The 21,075-nt window shown below is 36.6% G+C and overlaps 1 protein-coding gene across 1 annotated transcript in view; it reads right to left on the minus strand.

The window, feature by feature from the left end:
• Positions 1–18,484, minus strand: part of LOC106793763 (protein slit) — a 367,043-nt gene extending 348,559 nt beyond the window's left edge. The window contains exon 1 of the mRNA XM_014760952.1: positions 18,093–18,484. The gene's annotated coding sequence lies outside the window, so the exon portion shown is untranslated. The remainder of the gene's footprint in view (positions 1–18,092) is intronic.
• Between the last annotated feature and the right edge of the window lie 2,591 nt (positions 18,485–21,075).

Genomic DNA, 21,075 nt, shown 5'->3' on the forward strand with positions numbered 1-21,075 from the left:
TCTCTCCACAGTGCGTTATCCTCGTTCTGCAGTACAACGATAGTCACGCGCACCGTTATCATTTTATGAATAACAGTTCTCGAAATTGCCTTTCGCAAAGCGTGATACCCTGCTAGCTTCTGACCTGTATAACTAACTACACCTCTTGTGTATTTAAGTATAGCCAATATCATGGAGTCAGTTTCACTGACCGCTATAACGTTCAGATATCGAGTGAAATACCGCGAAGGGCTCGAGATCTCTCGAAGCGGATGGTTAAGTATAATAAAATAGTATCGACGAAATCGAAATACGACAAGAAGAAAACGCGAATTGTTCGAGCGTTACATTGCGTTTACGTTAGATCAAGTTTGAGATAGTTATATAGTTAGATAGTTGTTACTATTTCTGTTCCCGCCTGTTTATTACTTTTCCTAAGTGTATTAAGGCGTTTTCCCTCGATATATCGTCATTCTATTAACTAGTTCTCTCGTTGAAATTTCAAATAATATACTTCATAGATATTATGAGAGAGACTCTTACAAACACGTCGTGCTAAGTTAAATTCTTGTAATCGATACTAATACGTATTGGTATAGTTACAACGTGTTTTGTAGAAAATTAACACATCGATAACAGAGAAGTGCAAAATAATAATAATGATAAAAAAAAAGGAAAGAGAAAGAAAATATTGCCAAGGACCGAAGAAAAAGTTCTTATAAATGTTAGTCTGTACTTTGCAAAACTGCCCAACGATTTGCAGTTAACTCGTTTCACCGTTGAATAACACGCTCGTCGAGGTGTCGGTAACGTGTGTAACTTGCAAGAACGCAAGATAGCGCCGTAAGCTCTCGCTCCTTCAGATACATTTGATTAAATCCCTCGCGATAACGGACAGGCGTATATGCTAAACGGAAGGTTTTCACTAAGAAAAGGAACCAATTATCTTGATGCTATATGTTCGTGAGAAACAACGTTGAAAGGTAATTCTATTTTAAACAAGGTGGTTACGACGACTACGTGCAACTATACGTATACGAAGTGTTGCATTAAAATATTATGCTATACCTACGTATATTATTTAATAATTTCTTCCCGTGGGAGGGGAGGGGAGGGGAGGGACAGAGAGAGTACATTTTAAAATTCTATGAAATTTAGATAAAAATTTTATAATCGATTTTATGCAACATTAAATAATCTTCGATTATTCCTATTGGATTATTTGTAAAAATATTGTTTTATTAATAAACGAATAATAATTATAGCTTTGAATAAAACAAATAAAATATATTACAAATTTATTTCAAGATAAAGTATTTATCGAGCAAATGTTAAACATGAGATTTTCTTAACGTCACAATTAGTGCAACACACGTTTATAAAAAAGAAAAAAGAAAAAAAAGGAAACAATTTGTATACGTACTTATATATGTGGGTACCTATACCTAAATAATAATCATACATTTTCCAAAGGTTTCTCTTTGCGTGTCGCGTTTGCGTCGACCTTTCTTCTTTCCTCGGTTTCATTCATTTTGCCGATTTTGTCGGCATGCCACGCTCGCAGTTCAATTCTTCCATAGGTAGGTAGGTAGGTATGTAGGTAGGTAGGTAGGTAGGAAGGTAGGTAGGTAGGTACGTAGGTACGTATCTACGTATACACATATATATATGTACGAGAGTAGCAAAATTTCATTTCTTTCTGGAATTTAGAATGACAGCAACATTTGCGCTCCCCTTTTCTACACATTCGCGCAGAGATTCCATTCCCCTCTTAGCGCTTGGCGCACTTTTCTACGTAAAACGTTCTAGCGTTCGTATCTCGTGTTACTCTATTGTATATATATCTCGTGAAAAATATTAAAATTTTCTTTTTCCTTTTTCTTTTTTCCATACTGTTCCAACGTTGATTAAGAATAAACAAACGTAATATTTTTCACTTCCGACTCTCTCTCTCTCTCTCTCTTTCTTTAATATTCAAACGTGAATAAAGAATATTTTTAAAAGATTAAAAAAAATTATAAAAGAAAAGGAAAAAAACTTGCTTATCAAAAGCAACGAGAACTTTTATATACATTTTTTCTATTAACAATCCCAGGACACAATGTGATTTCCCTTTTTATATATCCTCGCGAGTCGCCGTCATAAAACGAAGACAAACGGCGATCCGCAAATCTTCGTGTCACATCCGTAACGGATGCATGAGTTTTCATAAAAGTTTCATCGCGACCCATCCAGTGGTTCGGACTGAATTTAGAATATACGCGTACGTGCCGCAAGCCGCTAGCACGAACACGAACACGAACACGACCACCACACATTTTTACGATGGCAAATGTATATATCATCCACGAGCGGACGCGTTTAAATGTCGTTTTAACTTCCTACTAAAAGAGATGCCACGCGTCGTCTCACACTATCCGTATTCTCGATTATACCCCTTGACTTGACGATCAAATTTTTACTTAAAAATGACTATTCATTTTTATTAATATTAAGAATAAGAAAATATTCAATATAATAAATATATTCGTATTATATCGTATATATGTTTATAATACGTATATTCCATAAGAATTACACACTAAATATAAATTCAATTATAATCAAAATACTTTGATATCTCTCAAAAAATTCCCATACGTATTATTATGAAATATATTTTAATATTATATGAAAATATTTCTAACGATTTATGTCACGTTAGATAAATTCAATAATAATAAAAATATATAGGTATATATATATATATTTTCTTTTTAAAATCGATCTCGAATCCCACACGTCTTACAACGAATATTCGAAATACTTTGAAACAAGACTATCTCAGCACGATACGACGTCTAGAAGCCACTACTATTCTAAGGATTCTAAAAAAGCCTTCCTGTAGTTTCGGCATGATAATAATGCATGGCTCTGCCGTAGGATGAAGTATGTACGTGCCACCGGCATACGTACACCCCCATCGTTCGCACGAATTCTTAGGCGGTTAAGTGTTGTCGTCGTCGCGCGTACATAGACATATGGGTACACACATGAAAGAGAGAAACGAAGATAGAGAGAGAAAGAGAGAGGGAGGAAGAGAGAAAGAGACATGCCAAGCACGAGAAACACGAACGAGATGTACGCTTTTACGGTAAAGATAGCGATCGGGCACGAGTCTCGTAACTATATTTTTTATTCCAAGCAGGGATGCTGCGATAACTTGGATCAGCCACCACGTATATTCTGTAGAAAAAAAAAAAAAAAAAGAAAAAAGAAGAAACCAAGATAAGAAGAAGAAGAAAAAAAAGTAAGAACAAAAATAAGGTAAAATAAAAAACTAGTCTTTTGGGAAAGATATTTTTTAAAATCCAATTAACAATATATAATAAAAATAATAAAAATAATATAAGTAGTATAATAAAAATGGGTGACAAGAGTGATGAAGATAAGAAGAGTTAAAATAAAAACGTGAGAGAGAAATATGTCAACTATAGTGAATTATGATAAATGATCTAACTGTGAAGCTGCGATTTTCTAGAACACTCTCGGATACCTGCAGTATTCCATTTTTAGTGTCATCCTTTTCGATCTTCCCTTGGGATAGTCGCAATACATACAAAAAGAGACCGCGATATATTTCGGGGGAAGGGAAACGACTAGAGAAAATATTATATGCAGTCCGTGTACGGAAAGCCCGAAAAATAGTAAAGAGGAAAGAATAGAGATACAGAAGCGCTGACCCTGATGTCAAATGGTAGGATATATACATGAGCTAAGAGGTAGGAGAAAGCGTTGATGCATTGGTAACTCGATCGTTCTCGAAGAAAACTGGGCCAAGAAAAAAGAAAAAAGAAAAGAAAGAGAAGGAGAGAAAGAGGAAAAGATAGGATCGGTAAAGATGATAGGAAAATATTGAACGTGCTTATCGAATCGCGATAATTTACATTTTCAGAAAAGAACAGCTCTCTTCTATAACACGAATATACGTGCCAAAAATATGAACGTATCGAGAAACATGTAATAAAAGGAACCACTAAACGCAATTTTCGTGGCTTAGCTTTTAATATTATTATTATTATTATTTACTCTCGCCAATGTATATAAAAGAATATACTTCTTATGAAAAACGATCGGTGAAGATATAACGATGTACAAAGAACGTCGTGTTTCTTTCCGTCCCTTTCATTGCTGATCTCTCGCTTAATATCCTCGTATTTTAAACGTACACAGGTATGTACTTATGTTCAAGCGTGTCTCGTAATTAACGATTATTAACGAGCTCCTCGGAGACCCGACGAGGGACCGGAAACTGTTATTGCTAAAAAGAAAGAAAGAAACAAGAAAAGGAAAAAAGAAAACTTGGCAAAGAGCATGAAGAAAGTGTGGAAGAAAGAGAAAGAGAGAGAGATAGAGAGAGAGAGAGACCATGTTTGTCTTCCTTTCTAGAAGACGAAGGAAAACGTATTAAAAACTACGAGTCTTTTAAAAACCCATTCGAATGCGTTATATTCTTTAGCACGGCACAGAGAGTTCCTTTGAGTATCATGATCAGAGGAGAAAAATTGTTGCTCCGAGAAGAAACGACTTAATACCCCGTGCGACCTTTTTTTTCTTTATCCTTAATAGTTGGCATATTCTGATGGGAGAAAAAGAAGAAAAAATAAGTAAAGGACAGAGAGAAAACGTGCTACAGAAACGAAAGGAGTATAGATAGGAGAGAGAGAGAAAGAGAGAGAAAGAGAGAGGGTAAGAGGAGAGAAATACCCAGGGCAAAACAATTACCTACCCTTGATGCACGCCGGGGGCACATTTTCACCCCTCGTGAAACGTGGGAAGGAAAGCCACCGCTTAAGGTATGCGAACTACCCCCTATAGAGTGGAACATATATATATATATACATATACACCCATACACATAGGAACACGCAAGTGAAACACACAAAAACGCCCTCACACTATTAAAGCTTTCGATGAAAATGAGCGTGTAGGTGATCCCATACGCCTACTACGTATAGGCATTCCTCATCCTCTTGTCGAGCATTACCGAGTCCCCACGGGAACGAAGCTAGGGCTCGTTTTATGGAGTATAGGACGACGAAAGCGCGGAAAAACAGACAGGTGGAATCGTATACGTATATGCCACTAGGTAACGAATAAACGTGAGTAAGATAGTGAAAAAGAGAGAAAGGGAAATAACCGGAGAGAAGATCGATACGCGATGGTGAAAATATATGGTGATGCCCTAAAAAGTAGGTAGGAAGGACTCTTTCAGGTAACTGGACTCGGCTACGGATGATGCTTAACAGTTTTATAAATTGAAATTTACGATCGCTATCCCATCCCCCCCCTTCTCTCTCACTCTCTCTCTCTCTCTCTCTCTCTTTTTCTATCTTTCTCTCTAATACTCATTCTCTATCCTTTTCTTTTAGCATCGGTTCCACGGGGTACCATGAATAATTCAACCCCACCAAACCGGACTATAGGGCGGCTAGGCGGCTTGCTTTCCTTTTCTACCTTTTTTTTTTTTTCTTTCCCCTCTTTCTGTAAATTAAACGTGCCCCCCGAGGCGACACGTCGCGACGACGTCCGTCATTATCGGGATACACCACTGATCGAAAGAATTCACCCTCCTACTGTTAGCTTTTTTCGACTATCCATTCCTATGTGTGTGTGTCACATCATTTTGCTTGGAAACTTGCTTGAAAAAACTACAATATAAATATGTATACGTAAGTACCTATACATAGGAAAGTTTTTCGAAGGAACAACAAGATTAGAAAAAGAAAGGAGGATTTTCGTAAAACCAAAAACGAATAGAAGAAGAGGAAAAAAAAGGAAGTGGTAGAAAGAATAAATCCTCTAATACATAATATATGAAAATTTCTATGACGTTAATAGTGTGGCTATCCCCTTTAACGACACCGCGTACTGGCACGAAAGTTCGTGTTACGTTGAAACTACCATTGTAACGATAGCTTATGAAAAAGAGAACGTTTCATTTCCAAGCACGTCTGCAAATTACCTACGAGCCAACGAAATTTTGCAAATTTCGATCATACGAGATTCCATGCTAAAAACGTTACGAAAAAAAAAAAAAAAAGAAAGACTACTTGAAACTCAATGTGATATATAGTTTATCAAACGTATCAATTGTCTTTCAATTTCTTTCTCTTGACTTTTTTATTTTGAACCACTTTTTCAAGATTGTGACAAAGAATAAAGAATAAGTTCAGTTATGGGTAGTTTATCGACCGCATTGATCTTACGGAAAAAAGAGAAGAGAATAGAAGAGAAAGAGAGATAAATAGGATGAAAAGAGAGAGAGAAAAAGAGTACCACCAGTTCTCTTACCTCTTCCACCGACTACTTACGATTTCCTACGTGGAAAGTGCCTAGAGTCGTAATCCGCGAAGCGTTTAGCTGTATTTCTCTGCAAAAGCTCGCGACACCGTGAAGTTAAGAAGACGACGAATACGAATAGAAAGAGATGGAAAGAAAAATAAAGAGAGAGAGAGAGAGAGAGACCAAAGTAGAAGGATGAAGGAAGGCGTGCTTGCGCGAAATAAGCTCGTCGTCAAGGGGAATGGAAAGAGATTCTAGTGTACAAGAGTGAGATAGATAGATAGATAGAAAGAGAAAGAGAGAGAGAGAGAGAGAGAAATACTAGTCGAATCCTCTCGTTGCTGCTCCTTTATCGTTCTCGACTCTTCTCCTATCGTTTCGGTCCTTTTCTCGCATACACGAGTTTCGATAAAAGTATGAGAAAGTTGAACGAAAAGAGTCTTAACCCATCCTTCTAACTCCCCCCCCCTTCCCTCCTCGCCCCTCTCCTTTTAGACGTTCGCGAAAAAAAAAAAATTATAAAAGAAGAGAAACGAGATCTACTTGCTTACTACCTCAGACGTACCAGATTTCTTATCTCGCACGCTTCACAAACGTCGTCATTTCGAGGCTCTCTTTTGACTCTCTTTCTTTCTTTCTTTGTCATGCGTAGCACGTATAACTTAAACTTGTATAGAAATCAAAAGCAACGCTAAGAAAAGGTAGAAACTCTCTTTCACTCACAGTGTCTCGAAAATAACAAGAGGAAAACTTTCTAATTTGATTAATTAAATTTAAAACTTTCGTAGAATTCAAATGTTCGGCTATAAATTTTCATAAAATAGACTTTTGAAATATCGTTGACTTTGTAAGTAGCAAAGAAAACAAGTTAATTATTAAAGAATCATGTATATACATATATATATTATACCTGCTATTAACTATATGCTCGAGATATCGTTTTAGAAATCATTCAAGAACGGTAGATCCAAAACGAGATCGAAGCGTTTGCTCACTCACATCAGTTGAATGCCTTCGGAAGCTGTACAACGTACGGCATACTTCGAGTCTCTCTCTCTTTCCTCTCTCTCTCTCTCTCTCTCTCTCACGGTGGTAGAACACGTCGTCGCTTAATGGTATCGAAGTGAAATTAACGCGTACGTCGTCGCTAATTCCGGCAAAACGCAGCCGCGGGCTGAGAATAGCGTACGGCAATGAAACAGCCATTGCATCGCGTATATAATTTATGCACCATGTACGAACAGAACAACGTAGTCGTAGTTACATGTCCGTTTTCACACATACACGTAGAAAAATACATACACATACATACACACATACAAATCGATGTAACATATACTATATATATACTCATCAAACTTTCGTGTTATTCCTATTATACATTTTCCTCGATCAATTCGTATTAACAGATTTCATTAGAAAATCTAATACGTTATTTTTCTTTTTTCAAACTAAACCAATATCCGATTATACCATAATCGTCATTATTTTAATGAACGTTTGTACCGATCAACATTCCCATACCATTAACTTTCTCATTTTCTTCTTAATTCGTATGATCTTTAGCGTCGATAAAATCACTGTTGAAAATAGAAATGAAAAAGATTACGTAGAAGTAACGTTAACCACTTCTCCTTACTTCGGGAATAGATAAGAAGATAGACTTGCATACTTTTTTTTTCTTCTTCTTCTTCTTCTTAACGGAACAAACAAACGTTCCAATGAAACGGCGAAAAGTAGAGAAAGAAAATCCTGCTACGGATTCCCATAGTTTTCAACGATGATCGCCGTGAAACTGGATAGGTGAAAATTACTCTAATGTAAGATAGCGTTTGAAGATTTTAAATTCAAATCAAACTACGTAAAAAGCTCACTTGAATATTTTTTCTCTCTCCCTCTCTCCCTCTCTCTCTCCCTCTTTCTATTTCTCTCTCTCTCTCTCTCTCTGTTCATTCTTCTTTTCTTTATTTTTTCAAAACGTTTTACGACGCAAGTAATGCGAGAAATGTGCCGGTATTAACGTTTGAAGTCCGCCAAAGAACCTCTCTGCGTTTCTCATTTAATCCCTTCTTCACGGTTACTACAGAACTTCGTTCGATGAAGGTTCTGATAGAAATCGACGTTGTGTGTTACAACAACGATGACAACGAGAATGAAAACGACGACGAAGAACGAGAAGAGAAGAGGATGAGTATGATAAAGACACGCCGTTTGTGATAATCAACCGAGACGTAAGTAAGTAAGTAAGTAAGTACTACTTAACTACATAGAAAAAGAAATAAAAATAACGAACTCGCATAACAGAGAAACGACGAACCAACTCTCTTGAACCTGGATTTGTTTTTTATCTATTTATATAATATTTACTTTATACTTAAATATATTGCACATACATCGAGACTCATTTTTAATTGCGTCCGGCATGAATATACACGTCAATCCAAAATCAAATTTCGCGGTGCAGTTGATGTGTATATATTTGTCGTGTTAAATAAAAAACTATCGTTGATTAGAAAAATTCTACATTCCAAATAAAAAAGAATAAAAATGTCATTTGATAACTATTTTTTTGTTTGTTTGTTTATATTACCTACAAAACTTCTACGTATTTTATTTTCAAAATGTTTGATTTGTTATATTGATTGATACTCCATACATTCTATTGATTTTTACAAACTGTGTCGAATATTTTCTCTAATACATCTGGTAACCATGTTTTGATAAATACCACACTGAGAACGATGACATTTTTTCAAATTATTATTCTTTGACAATTTTGAAGTTTTTAATAACAATAATTTCTCGTTTAGTTTGACTTCTTTCTTAAAATTTATAATAATGGCAATTTGCCCTGCGTTTGACGTGTATACTTGTCATTGATTGATTTAAATTACGCATACTGTTAGAAATATTTAAAATCAAATTTCACAGTTAACTAGTTAAAATAATGAAAATGTGCGAAAAGGAAAGAAAAAACAAGACAAAACAGCAAGAACAGAGAGAAAGAGAGAAAGGTCTTGTCATAGTGGAAGAACAAAACGTACAGGAAAAAAAAAACCGACTGATGCTTTTCACACCTTTATGTTTGCAGGATACAGTTTAAAATCGACGTCAACATTTGTGTGAAATGCGGAAAGAATACATTTCTCTTTGGACTCTATACGATTTTCAATGGTATCGAAAAGCACTCGGTTAAATGTACTCGCATTCAAATATCAACATAAGCATTCCTCATATCGCACGATAAATGCATGCGATCGACGTATAAACATTTTCGACTTAAGTCAAGCACAACGTTTTCCATACAACTAACTGCTGTTAAATATTTTACCAGCTATCTATCTTGTTTGCTTGCTTGCTTGCCAATTTTATACAAAAATTCTACGAAGTTATCGTACGCGATCTATAAAACTGATTAAAATAATTCGAATACTACGTTGAAAAAAAAAAAAAGAATATTCGATATTACGATAATCGAAGATAAATCGAGATAGATGCACGGAAAATACGTAGAGGTATGTTCGTTCGCTTAACAAATTAATCCATCACGATCGGATCACAATGAAAATCTCTGCGTCAGCGAGCCATCGAATTCGGACTGCATACGCGTTTACGAAAATTCGCGTGGTTCCGACACGTGTCGTTCGCAGCGACCGACGACGGATGTCAGGAACACGTGTCATTGTGGATGACAAAAAAAACAAAAAAAAATATAACAGAAAAGTAGGAGAAGGATAAAAAATAAAAAAAAAATAAAAGAAAAAGAGAGAGAGAGAGATAGGGACGATCTCACGTCGTCTTCAATCGTGACAACTTAGACTAGGTCTCAATGAATGTTCTTTTCCGGAAGTGCATATCGTAAGGCGAGGCTTGTCATGATGGTCTCGATGACAGGCAAAATATTTAAGATTCATCATGCATCGTGAACCAAAGACCCCATCATCCATTTGCGTTGGCATCAAGGGAAATGCCAAAGCGTGTTATATGCGAATGTACATGAGTATGATATTTATGTATTACGTAGAAAAAAAAAAAAAAGGGAACGTTTGAATCTTTTGAAAAAAATAAAAATAGATCTTCCGTGTTGGGAGTTGATTAAAATAAAAAGAAATAACGAGAGAGAGAGAAATAGAACAAAAAAAGCAAGCAATCGAGAAAAAACTCCTGAAAGAAAAATCGTGCGATCGACAAACCGCGAAAACGGAAGTCGAACGAACGAACGAACGAAAGAGAACAAATCGTTTCGACGATTTTAACGAGCAAACTACCGATCGTTTTCCGACCAACGTATCGACTTATAATATACTTTTCCAAGCTCGTAACTCCGATATAGATGGGAACGATTCTTTCTTGGATTATATCTCGACGGTGTACAACACCACTTCTCTTTCCATCCTTTTCTTTTTTTTTTTTTTTCCGGTTGGTTCTTTCTTTACTTTCGGGAAAGATAGAGAGAAATAAAAGGGAGAAAGTACTCGAGCTAAGCAAAAGTTTGGCGTTATGTCGCCTTATAAATCAGAGGCCCGAACTTTCTCAGGAGGCAACTGGCTTTAACTTACACGCTTCTTCTTTTTTCTTTGCTCTTTATCTCTCTCTCTTTCTCTGTTCTTCTTCTTCTTCTTATTCTTATTTTCTATCTTTCTCTCTTTGTCTCTAGCATCTCTAGCTCTCTACGAAAGTAACAACCCAATTTATGCAGATTGCGGACATCGTATCGGAACCGCGCGCGAATTCGAGCCAACGCACAAATTGGCACTTCGACGAGAAACGCCCGAAGCTATGAAATATTCAGGGCTCGGCACTAAGGATAGCCATAATATTCTCTCTCTCCGCTATGATTTTACGTTCGACATATAAATTCTTAAAGTTCTTCAAGTTTCACCGAGAGATAGAGAAAGAGAAAAAGTTAGAGATAAATAGATAGAGATAGAGAAATAAAAAGAAACAAAAAAAAAGAAAAAAAAAAAAAAACAGAAAAAAAGGGCGGAGAGACGGAAGACGTTCTCTACGAATAATAATTATACTACTTTTCGAACTCCTACTCTAAAACACATATCGGAAATCCCTTTTTTCCCGTTGGCTATTAATCCAAAAAATAATACACCGCAATTTGATCGTAAATCCGAATACACGTCGAGTTTAAAGAGCACGGGGTGTGGGTTAAAATAGGCGTAAGGAAGGAGGATAGTTATCAGGTGGCAAACAGATGTGCGTGTATAACAGCACATCTGCATATTCTCGCATAATAGTCTTTTTTATTGATTCTCTTACCTTCAAACAGACACCTAATTCTGACGAAAATCTCAGAGACTCTCTCTCTCTCTCTCTCTCTCTCTCTCTCTCTCGATTAATATAATATATAAAGTAAATATATTATATAGATAAATACTTACTTAAAGATATAATACACATGTTAGATTTTTCTCTACAATTTCTTATCCCCTATGATATTAGGTCATACAAACGTGTCGCTTTTTCCGATTTACAGTAAGCGCATCACTTACGTCAAATTTAAACAACTCTAATATAATATCGTCTTCGTATTTTGGTCCTACATAGTGAAGAAACGTGAAACCGTGAAGAATAATCGATCTTCCATCCGAATTCATTCGACCCCAAACGTCGTAAACGTCGATTCGTTCATTCGACGTTGAGTACGGGCCTTAACGTTCGGGTAGGCTTCCGAAAAGGAAAAGAAAAGAATGGAAAAGGAAGAGAGGAAAAAACCACGCCAAAAGGAAGAAAAAAAAAAGAAATGATAAAAAAAGAAAAAGAGTAGAAGAAAAAGAAGAAGAAGAAGAAGAAAGCTTCGAAAGTTCTATTCGGGCGCCTAGCTGGCGTACATCCTCATTTAAATGAAATAAATCTTGTTACAAGTAATTTTCGTCCGGTCGACGGGTTCGAGACGGTAAAGAGACGAGATGGAAAGGCCTTTTAAGCCTCGTGTCGGAGTGATGCGAGACAAATGAATTTCGTTCCATCACCCCAAGAAGACTCTCCCTTAAACCCCCCCCACCCCCTTCCACCCTTCTAAACCCCATCTCGTACTACCTACTCCTTCTCATCATTGGACTCACGGTATTGCAACAATGAGTATGTAATGCACGTTCTTTCCTATATCCGTTCTCCGTACGAAACCCGTTCAAATTTCATCGTTCACGCGTCAATGTTCATGAGAAAGGGAAGAAAAGAAAGAAAGAAAGAAAGAAAGATAAGGAACTAAAAAAAAAAAAAAAAGGGATTACCTAGATAATCCTTTTGCAGGGAGACCAGCAATGACAGACAAATAATCTATCATAATGACTTTACTTGTGTGTGTTCGCGTTTTACCTTTTATGTTTTTAATATTATCTTTTTCTACCGTCTTTTTAAATCCTATATCAATGGGTAATCAAAATTCATATATGAACATGGTACACTATTTACTTAATTAAAAATTGGTCGCATCCTAAGGTATTGCGAGACGCGTGTTTGACATCCCTTGTCTTCTGTCATTAATAGCAGCAAACTATCACGATAGGATACGAGGACAAAAAACCGAGGACAAAAGAGACAACAACCAAGCACGCGCACATGTTCGTTTTTAAACGATATTATCGTGTAATACCTCCACGGAGTTCCCCCTCCCTCCTCCTAACCCCCTCGATATTTCATAAAAGCTGCGTCGTTAACGTTTTATTACACTATTTTTTTTTTTCTTTTTTTTTTTACATGTTCTACAATGTGTGTGTGTGTGTGTATGCATCTCTCTCTCTCTCTCTCTTTCTCTCTTTTGCTTCTTCTTTTTTATTAGCGTGTTTCGATGCAGCATAAGTAATTAAATAATGCCATAGAATCGATCAACTTTCACAAAAATGCGGTCACATCGTGCAGACCGATAAGTCAGTCATCCTTCTTTACGGGATTAAATAACGATAAGCGAGATTTAATTAATGATATGACAATAACGATACCTACCAGTCTCTCTCTCTCTCTCTCTCTCTTTCTCTCTTTCTCTTTCGATTTTTACTTTATCTCTTTATCTCTTTTTCTATATTTTTCTTGTCTTTTATTTATCGTAATCGTCGTCGTCGTTGTCGTCGTCATTCACACAAGTCGATACGCGAAAGAATTCAAGCAAGAGTCGACCGACCGGTCAATCGTTCGATGGCATTTTGCAGTGGAATTAAACGATCCTTCGCTTAATTAATTACACGAAAGGGGCTGCAACTTTTATTCGTTTTCTTGCTACGTTCCAACGCTAAAAGTGTATTCGCAATAAAACGTATAAGAGTTAAAGGGAACGCGTGAGAGTGAAAAAAAGAGAGAGAGAGAAAGAGAGAGAATGTTTTGTACATACCTATACACAACACACATACCTATATAGATACGAACACTGAGTATCGAGTAGTTCGATGTCAAAAAGCAATCAACGAAGAGGATCGTAAAAGTTTGTATGCAGTCGTGTTATTCCTTTCTCTTTCTTTCATTCTTTTACCTTTCTTCTTCCTACTCACCTTAATCTTCTCTCTCTCTTTCTCTTTCTCTCTCTCTCTTTCTCTTTCTCTCTCTCTCTCTCATAGTCTTTTTATTTCTTTTTTTCTTGTATCTCGATCGTGACGGTATTTTATATCCCACATTATCCGATTCGTCGTCTCATTCCTTGTCTTCCCGTTGAAGTCCCTCTGGCTACTATATACTGTCTTTCCGCGATAGAAAGAGAAGAAAGAAAGAAATAAATAAAGGAAGGAATACAGAATAAAAGAGAGAAAAAGAAAGTTAGGGCAGGTTCCTGTCTTGGGAAGCAAACGATTTTTACTTCCTTATTTCGTTTTGCACTCGGTCATTTTGCCGCGTTCCAGGACCGTAGCTACGTCGTCACGAAGGCGACGAAGAGAAGCCTCCGAGAGGTTTTATCGAACGTATCCCGATGTTTTATCTTTACGCGCTACTTTTTATGCCTGCGACACTTTCCACGTACCCGTTTCATTAGGTCTCCGTGAGCTCTAATATGAGAAAAGACCACGACTATAATGACGATGAAAATAAGAAAGAAAGAGCGAGAGAAAGAGAGAGAGAGACGAATAACTATCTATATTCTTTAAAACGAAAGTTCAATGGGATCGAAGAATGAGGCACGTGCTACGATAACGACATGTTTTACTTATCGAAAACGAACTATAAGCTTAAGAGCATCCGCTTTGGAGAACGCTTGAACGGACTCGCTAAACGATCAAGAATTCTTTGTCGATGAACGTAACGCGAGCATGACGACGACAACGAAGACAACGACGACCACGACAAAGATGGATAAATAGAGTAAGAGCAAATGAGAAAAAGAAAGAGAGAGAGAGATAAGAAGAAGAAGACTCGTCTTTAAATTGATCCAAATTGATGAAGCTGCCCTAGAATGTAATCGGCTCGAATAGTCACTTTATAAAGTGTCGCTAGTGTTCTCTCTCATCCTTGATAAAAATAAAAATAATAGTAAAAGAAGAGAAGTCCATTTGCACTTCCTCTTTCTTCCTTTCCTTTTCCTAACCCTCGGGTTTCTCTTTCCTTCTATCATCCTCTCTCTCTCTCTCTCTCTCTCTCTTTCTCGCTAAGAATGCCATTAGAATTCCCATTCTTTTAAGCAACGTACTTCTTAGGATCGAATGTAAACATCTAAACGCTCCCGTAGTACGAGTAACAACGAAAATTCGAAAGAAAAAGATGGAAAGAGATTTGGAAGCATCTCGAAAGTCTTCCTCTTATTTCTTTTTACGTATATTTCCGTCTCTTTCTCTTTTTCTTTGTAAAAAGGGTCGCGTAAGAACCCTCTTCAAGTTCCTACGTTCTTTTCACGATGACAAAGTGGATCGATCTCGTCAGTGTCTCTTCCTCTCGCTTCCACTCGTCATGGGACTCGATTTCGCCAAGGCCCAGTTTCGCATTTAAGAAACTCCCTATAAACTTTTCACTCTGCAGTTCGCGAGTAAGTATAACAGGTTCTACCTTTTTCTCTTCCTCTCTCTCACTCTCTCTCTCTCTTTATCTTTCCGTTTTTCTATTCTTTCGCTCGAATTTTCTACGAAAAAGATACTTTTTCGAGACCCCCTTTCGCGAATCATGCTTTCACGAAAAAAGAGGTAGGATTCGTTCCATATTCCACGATGTCCCACGAAAGAATAAAAAAAGATAGTATGCTCGATGCGAAACAATGTCATTCTTTTTGAAACTACCATACCGACGTAACCAAAGTTAATGCTAACGTTTTCTTTCTTTTCATATTTTTTGTTGTTGTTGTTGTCAAAAGATTTATCAAGGTATTGTCATAAATTATCTCGAAAAAAAAATTCGATAAGCATAAATGTGACTTTTTTTCAAATTATTATTTTTGACGAATAAATAATGAACGTAGGATAGGAAAATATCTTCATAGAAAAATATCATTCTACTAATGGATAGAGCGTTGACAAAAATCTCTAAAAAGTTTCAATCTTAACTGTCGACAGGATAATATTAACGCACGAGTTTATCACGATCGATTATTATTTTCCAAGTTCTCGATGACTCCACCCTCTATACGTCAACAACGGATGGAAAGTAAAGAAACCCGGCCGGAGTAATCATGATCAGTATAAGTAGTATACACATAAAATAGAACATTGAAAATTCGCCGATGTTCGAAAAAGGAATCATTTAATCTGATATTAAGAAGAAGAAGAAAAACAATAAGAGATAAAAAATAAATGAAAAACAGAGAAGAACTATTCTTATTTTTAATATTTATTTTCCCTATCATTCTTACTCGTAATCGAAATTTTATATTTTCATCGATTGTCAGATCTTCAACAACGATGAAAATGCAATGTTCCCTTTGGTAAGCGAATATCGAGTATATCGAAGTCTCTTTCACTGATACGCGTGCCCTTTTGATCTCGAAAGGGAACGAAGGATAGACAGACAGAGAAAGAGAGAGAAAAAGATAAAAAGAGAAAGAGAGAGATGGTTTTAACGCACGTCAGAATCCCAGCCGCTTTTTGAGACCGGAAGGACCCTACGCTATAGCTGCGGTACGCCTGTCAAAGTTCTATCGGCGGATAATCTCCGAGAGCAGAAACGCCAGACCTCCGTTTTATCCGCGTGCCGAGAAACTCGCGTAATGCCATGGCACGTTCATCAAAAGCCTTTTCCTCGGCGTCGGAGTTGAGTCTCATGAACGCTTCGAAATTTCTCGCTTCGGTAGTATCTCTGTCTCTCTCTCTCTCTCACTCTTTTTCTTTTTTCTCTTCCTTTCTTTATCCCTCTCACGATTAGAGAATTCATTGACCTTTCTATCCAAGTAATTCGAAATTTTTCTCTATTCGTATATCTATTCATAACGGTGTATTTATTTTATAGAAATCGATGAAGGAAACATTTTAATTGACTCTTTCCTTATCTCCACACACTGTGTCTCTTCTTTTCTTTTTATATGTATATATATATATATATATATATATATATATATATATATTTCTCTCTCTCATTCTCATTCTCATTCTCTTTTTCTTTTTCTCTCCCATTTTAATCAAACGAAATCTTGCTAATTTCATTTAATTTTCTTTGACTTTATACCTCTATTCGAGTTAATAATCAAGATAAGAAATGTTTCGTCTGTATCTCTTTCGATCTTTAAATCTACGAAGAAATTCCAGGAGTCTAACATTACGAACAGAAATATTCGATGTTACGAGTAATAAATGTTGGGTGATGGGAGTGAACGATAATGGAAGTAAGTGCTCCTTACAAGCGGACAATCCGACCGGTTTACACGAATCAGCTTATTTCCGAATGCGATTATTACACGAAAATAAGCCGTAAACCACGCGAGTGGTATTGCACGTAAAACTCATTTTCGCATAACCGGTCGACTACTACTACTACTACTACTACTACTTGGCAAAACAAACGAACTCGAACTACTGACCGGTTAGACTTGAATGAACAATAACTATTCATGTCGTTATGATAATCCAACGGTAATCACATTACGTTGTAACACGATTAAAATTTAATTTTATAAACATTGACAATATTCCTACGATAATGTAAAATCAATTTTGTTCCGAAAGCTATTGAAACATTTCTTTAGTCTGTATAATAAAAAGGAAAAAAAAAAGTCAAAATTGTATGGATCATGATCGATGTTAAGGAAAGCCATTCATCTATTTAAAAACTTTTAACCGCGATCGTTTATTCCTAAAATAATTTAATTTTCACGTAAAATCGATACGTCAATGGCACGGTATATCTACTCATAAGACGGATTGAGCCGAAATTAATTTCCCTTAGTCGCGAACTACTCCGTTGAGTTCTCTTCACGTCAAGGTTTACATCTATACTGTCATAAGCTATTCAAATGATTCGTTTTATAACGACCAAAAGTGAAGATTACTTTCCCATTAAAACGATCTTCTTTCTGAATGACATCTACGAGCCACAACTTTCGATGCCACGTGTCACGAGTACGAGAAATTTTCGACGTTAAAGAATAAAACAAACAAAAAAATGACCTAATTGAAACAAACGCGATCCACGTCAGATTTCTAAAAGAATATACATAAACGAATAAAATTCAATCACTATTTTTTTTTACGAGAGGAAATAAAACATTTGCGTCGTCGAACGGTCATGGACGACTAAAAAGTAAAAAGTAAAAAAGAGAGAAAAAAAAAAAAAAACAAAAAAAGAAGAAATAAAAATTTCAAAATCCAATAAAACCTACACACAGACGAGTGACACACGAACGATAAAAAAACGTGAGCAAAGTGTAGTGTACTTACCAATTGTACCAATGAAATCGACGTGCCTGCCACAGCAAAATTCGGATCCTCTTTTCGTACGGTGATGACGTAGAAAAAATTGGTTGAGAGCACGAAATTCGTAAAAAATGATAGAAAGAGAGAGAAATAGAAATAGAAATAGAGAGAGAGAGAGAGAAGAGAAAGAGAGAATGAGAAAGAGAGATAACGTCGAAGAAAATTATCACTTTGTCCCACGAAAATATGATGATGTTTCTCTTGCTTTAGTGATGAACGCTCGATGTAAAACGTATACGAACGAAATAAACAGCGAGCTTTTAAACACGACGTATATACGCTTTTATAAAAAAAACTAATTATGATAATACTACTGTCATTTCTGCTACTACTACTACTACTATTAATAATAATAATAATAATAATAATAATAATAACAATAACAATAATAATGCTAATAGATTGCTATATATATACGTGTATTACACGATAATACGTCGATTAATTTTTATGAATTTTCTCGGAGAGTAATAAAAGAAAGAAAAAAAATGAAAATTTCCAGCAATTTGTCCGTTCGCACGTCGAAGATCGCGCAAATATTTTATTATAATTATTATAACAATAATAATAATATTAATAATAACATCGACAAAATTCAATGAGAGAAAAATAATTGAAGGAAGAACGGTGTGTCGTGTATCGTAACGAAAAATCGACCGCGTTGCCTATCGGTCGCGGAGAAAACGCGCTCTGCTAAGCGTGCACAACCGTCCGGCTCGAGGTCTCGCACTCAACTGGTCTCCGCTGGTTCGCGCGGATTTCACGAGCGGCCAATCGGATTCGAGACTGCGCGGCGCGGCGCGGCGCGCCGCGCCGACGACGCCGGCGAACATTTTCTATCTCTATCTTTCTTTCACGTTTACCGGCGGCAAGCGAGTAGTAGTCGTAGTGCCTCGTGTGCACCGCACCTTAGCTTTAACCCCTCGATGCAGGAAAAGAGAAGAGAAGAGAAGAGAAGAAACAGGAGGAGAAGGAGTAGGTGGGGGTACCACCCTTCGTTACTTCTCCCTTAGGCCCTTCCTCTTTATTTCTATCTCTCTCTCCCTCTCTTTCTCTTATTTTTTTTTCTATTTGTTCACATTCTCTCTCTTTCTCTCACACACAAACACACACACACACATACACACACTCTTGTTCCTTCTCCACTTTTCTTTCTCCTCCCATTTGGTATCTCTTTCCTTTTTTAGTTCAACTCTCATTCTCTCTTTCTATCATTCTCCAAAGCACGACCGTGTTCCCTCTTTTTTACTCGCCCTCACTTACTGTCCCTCTTCCTCACCCTTATTTCACCCCTTTATTCATGGAAATATAAGGGTCGTTGGCATCGTGCGTGTATGCGTGACGCTCGAACGTCCCGTGTTAAAAACTCAGGTGCGAATTTCGAAACGGATTCTCGCGATAAACCAAACTCGCGAAATTCTCTCCCTTTTTTCTGTCTGTCTGTCTGTCTGTCTGTCTCTCTGTTTGTTTGTCTGTCTTTCTCTATCTTTCTATATCTTTTTCTTTTTATCTTTCTATTTCACTTGTATGGTCGTAAAGATTAGGGCACGAGTTTCGAAAGACCAACGAGGAGCAACGGGACTCTTGGCCGTTTGTCGAACAAACGGCCCTTTCCTCGAGGATGTGTTATTGAGTCTTCTCAAGTGGAATTCACTAGAGAAGTTTCGAATACACCGTATATATCCACTCGAGCCTCAAATATATACCTATATTTATATATATATAGATAGATAGATAGATAGATAGATATATTTATATGTTGATTTTTTCCCAGTGGGAAAGGATCCGAAGCAAGCGGCCTTATAGCCTTTCATGAGTCGTTAAGTACCATCGAGGATATCGATGATGCATCTGTCTGTCTTTGGCAATAGGATAGTCGACGTATCCGGCCCGACATTCGCTTCGCTTTAAAAATCTGCTAATTTTAATCATCCACGCGAATTAAGACAGCATAGAAAACCTACGACAATAAGAAACTAATATGTGCAATTTATGGCTCACTAACATACTCTACTTGTAGACAAAAGAGTGCACTTTAATTTATTATAAAAATCATTAAAATCCATTTGCAAAAAGTATAAAAAATAATTACCGAAACTTTTCAAAGAAATTACAAAGATGCACAATTTACAGCACTGCATTCTCTGACATTTCCTGAACTTTACATGCTAATTTTATAACTCGATATGGTGTTCTACGCGTATACAAAAGAGTGCACTTTAATTTAATATAAAAATCATTAAAATCTATTCACTTTTAGTATAGAAAATATTCATCAAAACTTTTCAAAGAAATTGCAAAGATGCACAATTTACCGCATTGCACAATCTCTGATATTTCTTTGTAAAGTTTTTGTAAACGTTTGAATGTGTAACGAAGCTTTACTTACTAAAGTAAAAGATCATGCAATTTCGTTAGAAACTAATGTAAAAACCAATTACTGATGTTACAATCAAAGGAAAAATATTCGATGTTGAGTAACTCTAATCGCTTGTTCTAGTAACGCGTTCTAAAAATACGCGGCATCTTATGCATAAATTCCTCGCCACGAGTCAGACTCATGGTTATAGGCCAAGGGGTTAACAAGAAAAAAATACAAATAAAATTGATTCATTCATGTGCTTGTTATCGAATTAAAAATATTGTGTCGAAGTAAAGATCCGACGACAAGAGACTAACAGTAACATCAGCTTCACGTCTGCTCGTACCTACTCGTTGTTCCGAACGGACCTCGATTTAAAAGGCAAACGAGATCACACGTTCGAGCACAACCCCCGTACACCAGGCATATAGCGAGTAACGAAGCTTTTGTTCGAAAAATTCTTTTGGACCCTAGAGAAAAAGAAAGAAAGAGAGAGAAAGAGAATAAGTATCTTCACCCTATTTATGTCAGACTTCGATCGTCGATCCACGCATCATTCTCTTCTCTTTCTAGGGTCCTCTCCCC

Source organism: Polistes canadensis, unplaced genomic scaffold, assembly GCF_001313835.1.
Source record: "Polistes canadensis isolate GaletaPanama2010 unplaced genomic scaffold, ASM131383v1 scaffold_18, whole genome shotgun sequence".
In the NCBI taxonomy this organism is placed as follows: Eukaryota; Metazoa; Arthropoda; class Insecta; order Hymenoptera; family Vespidae; genus Polistes; species Polistes canadensis.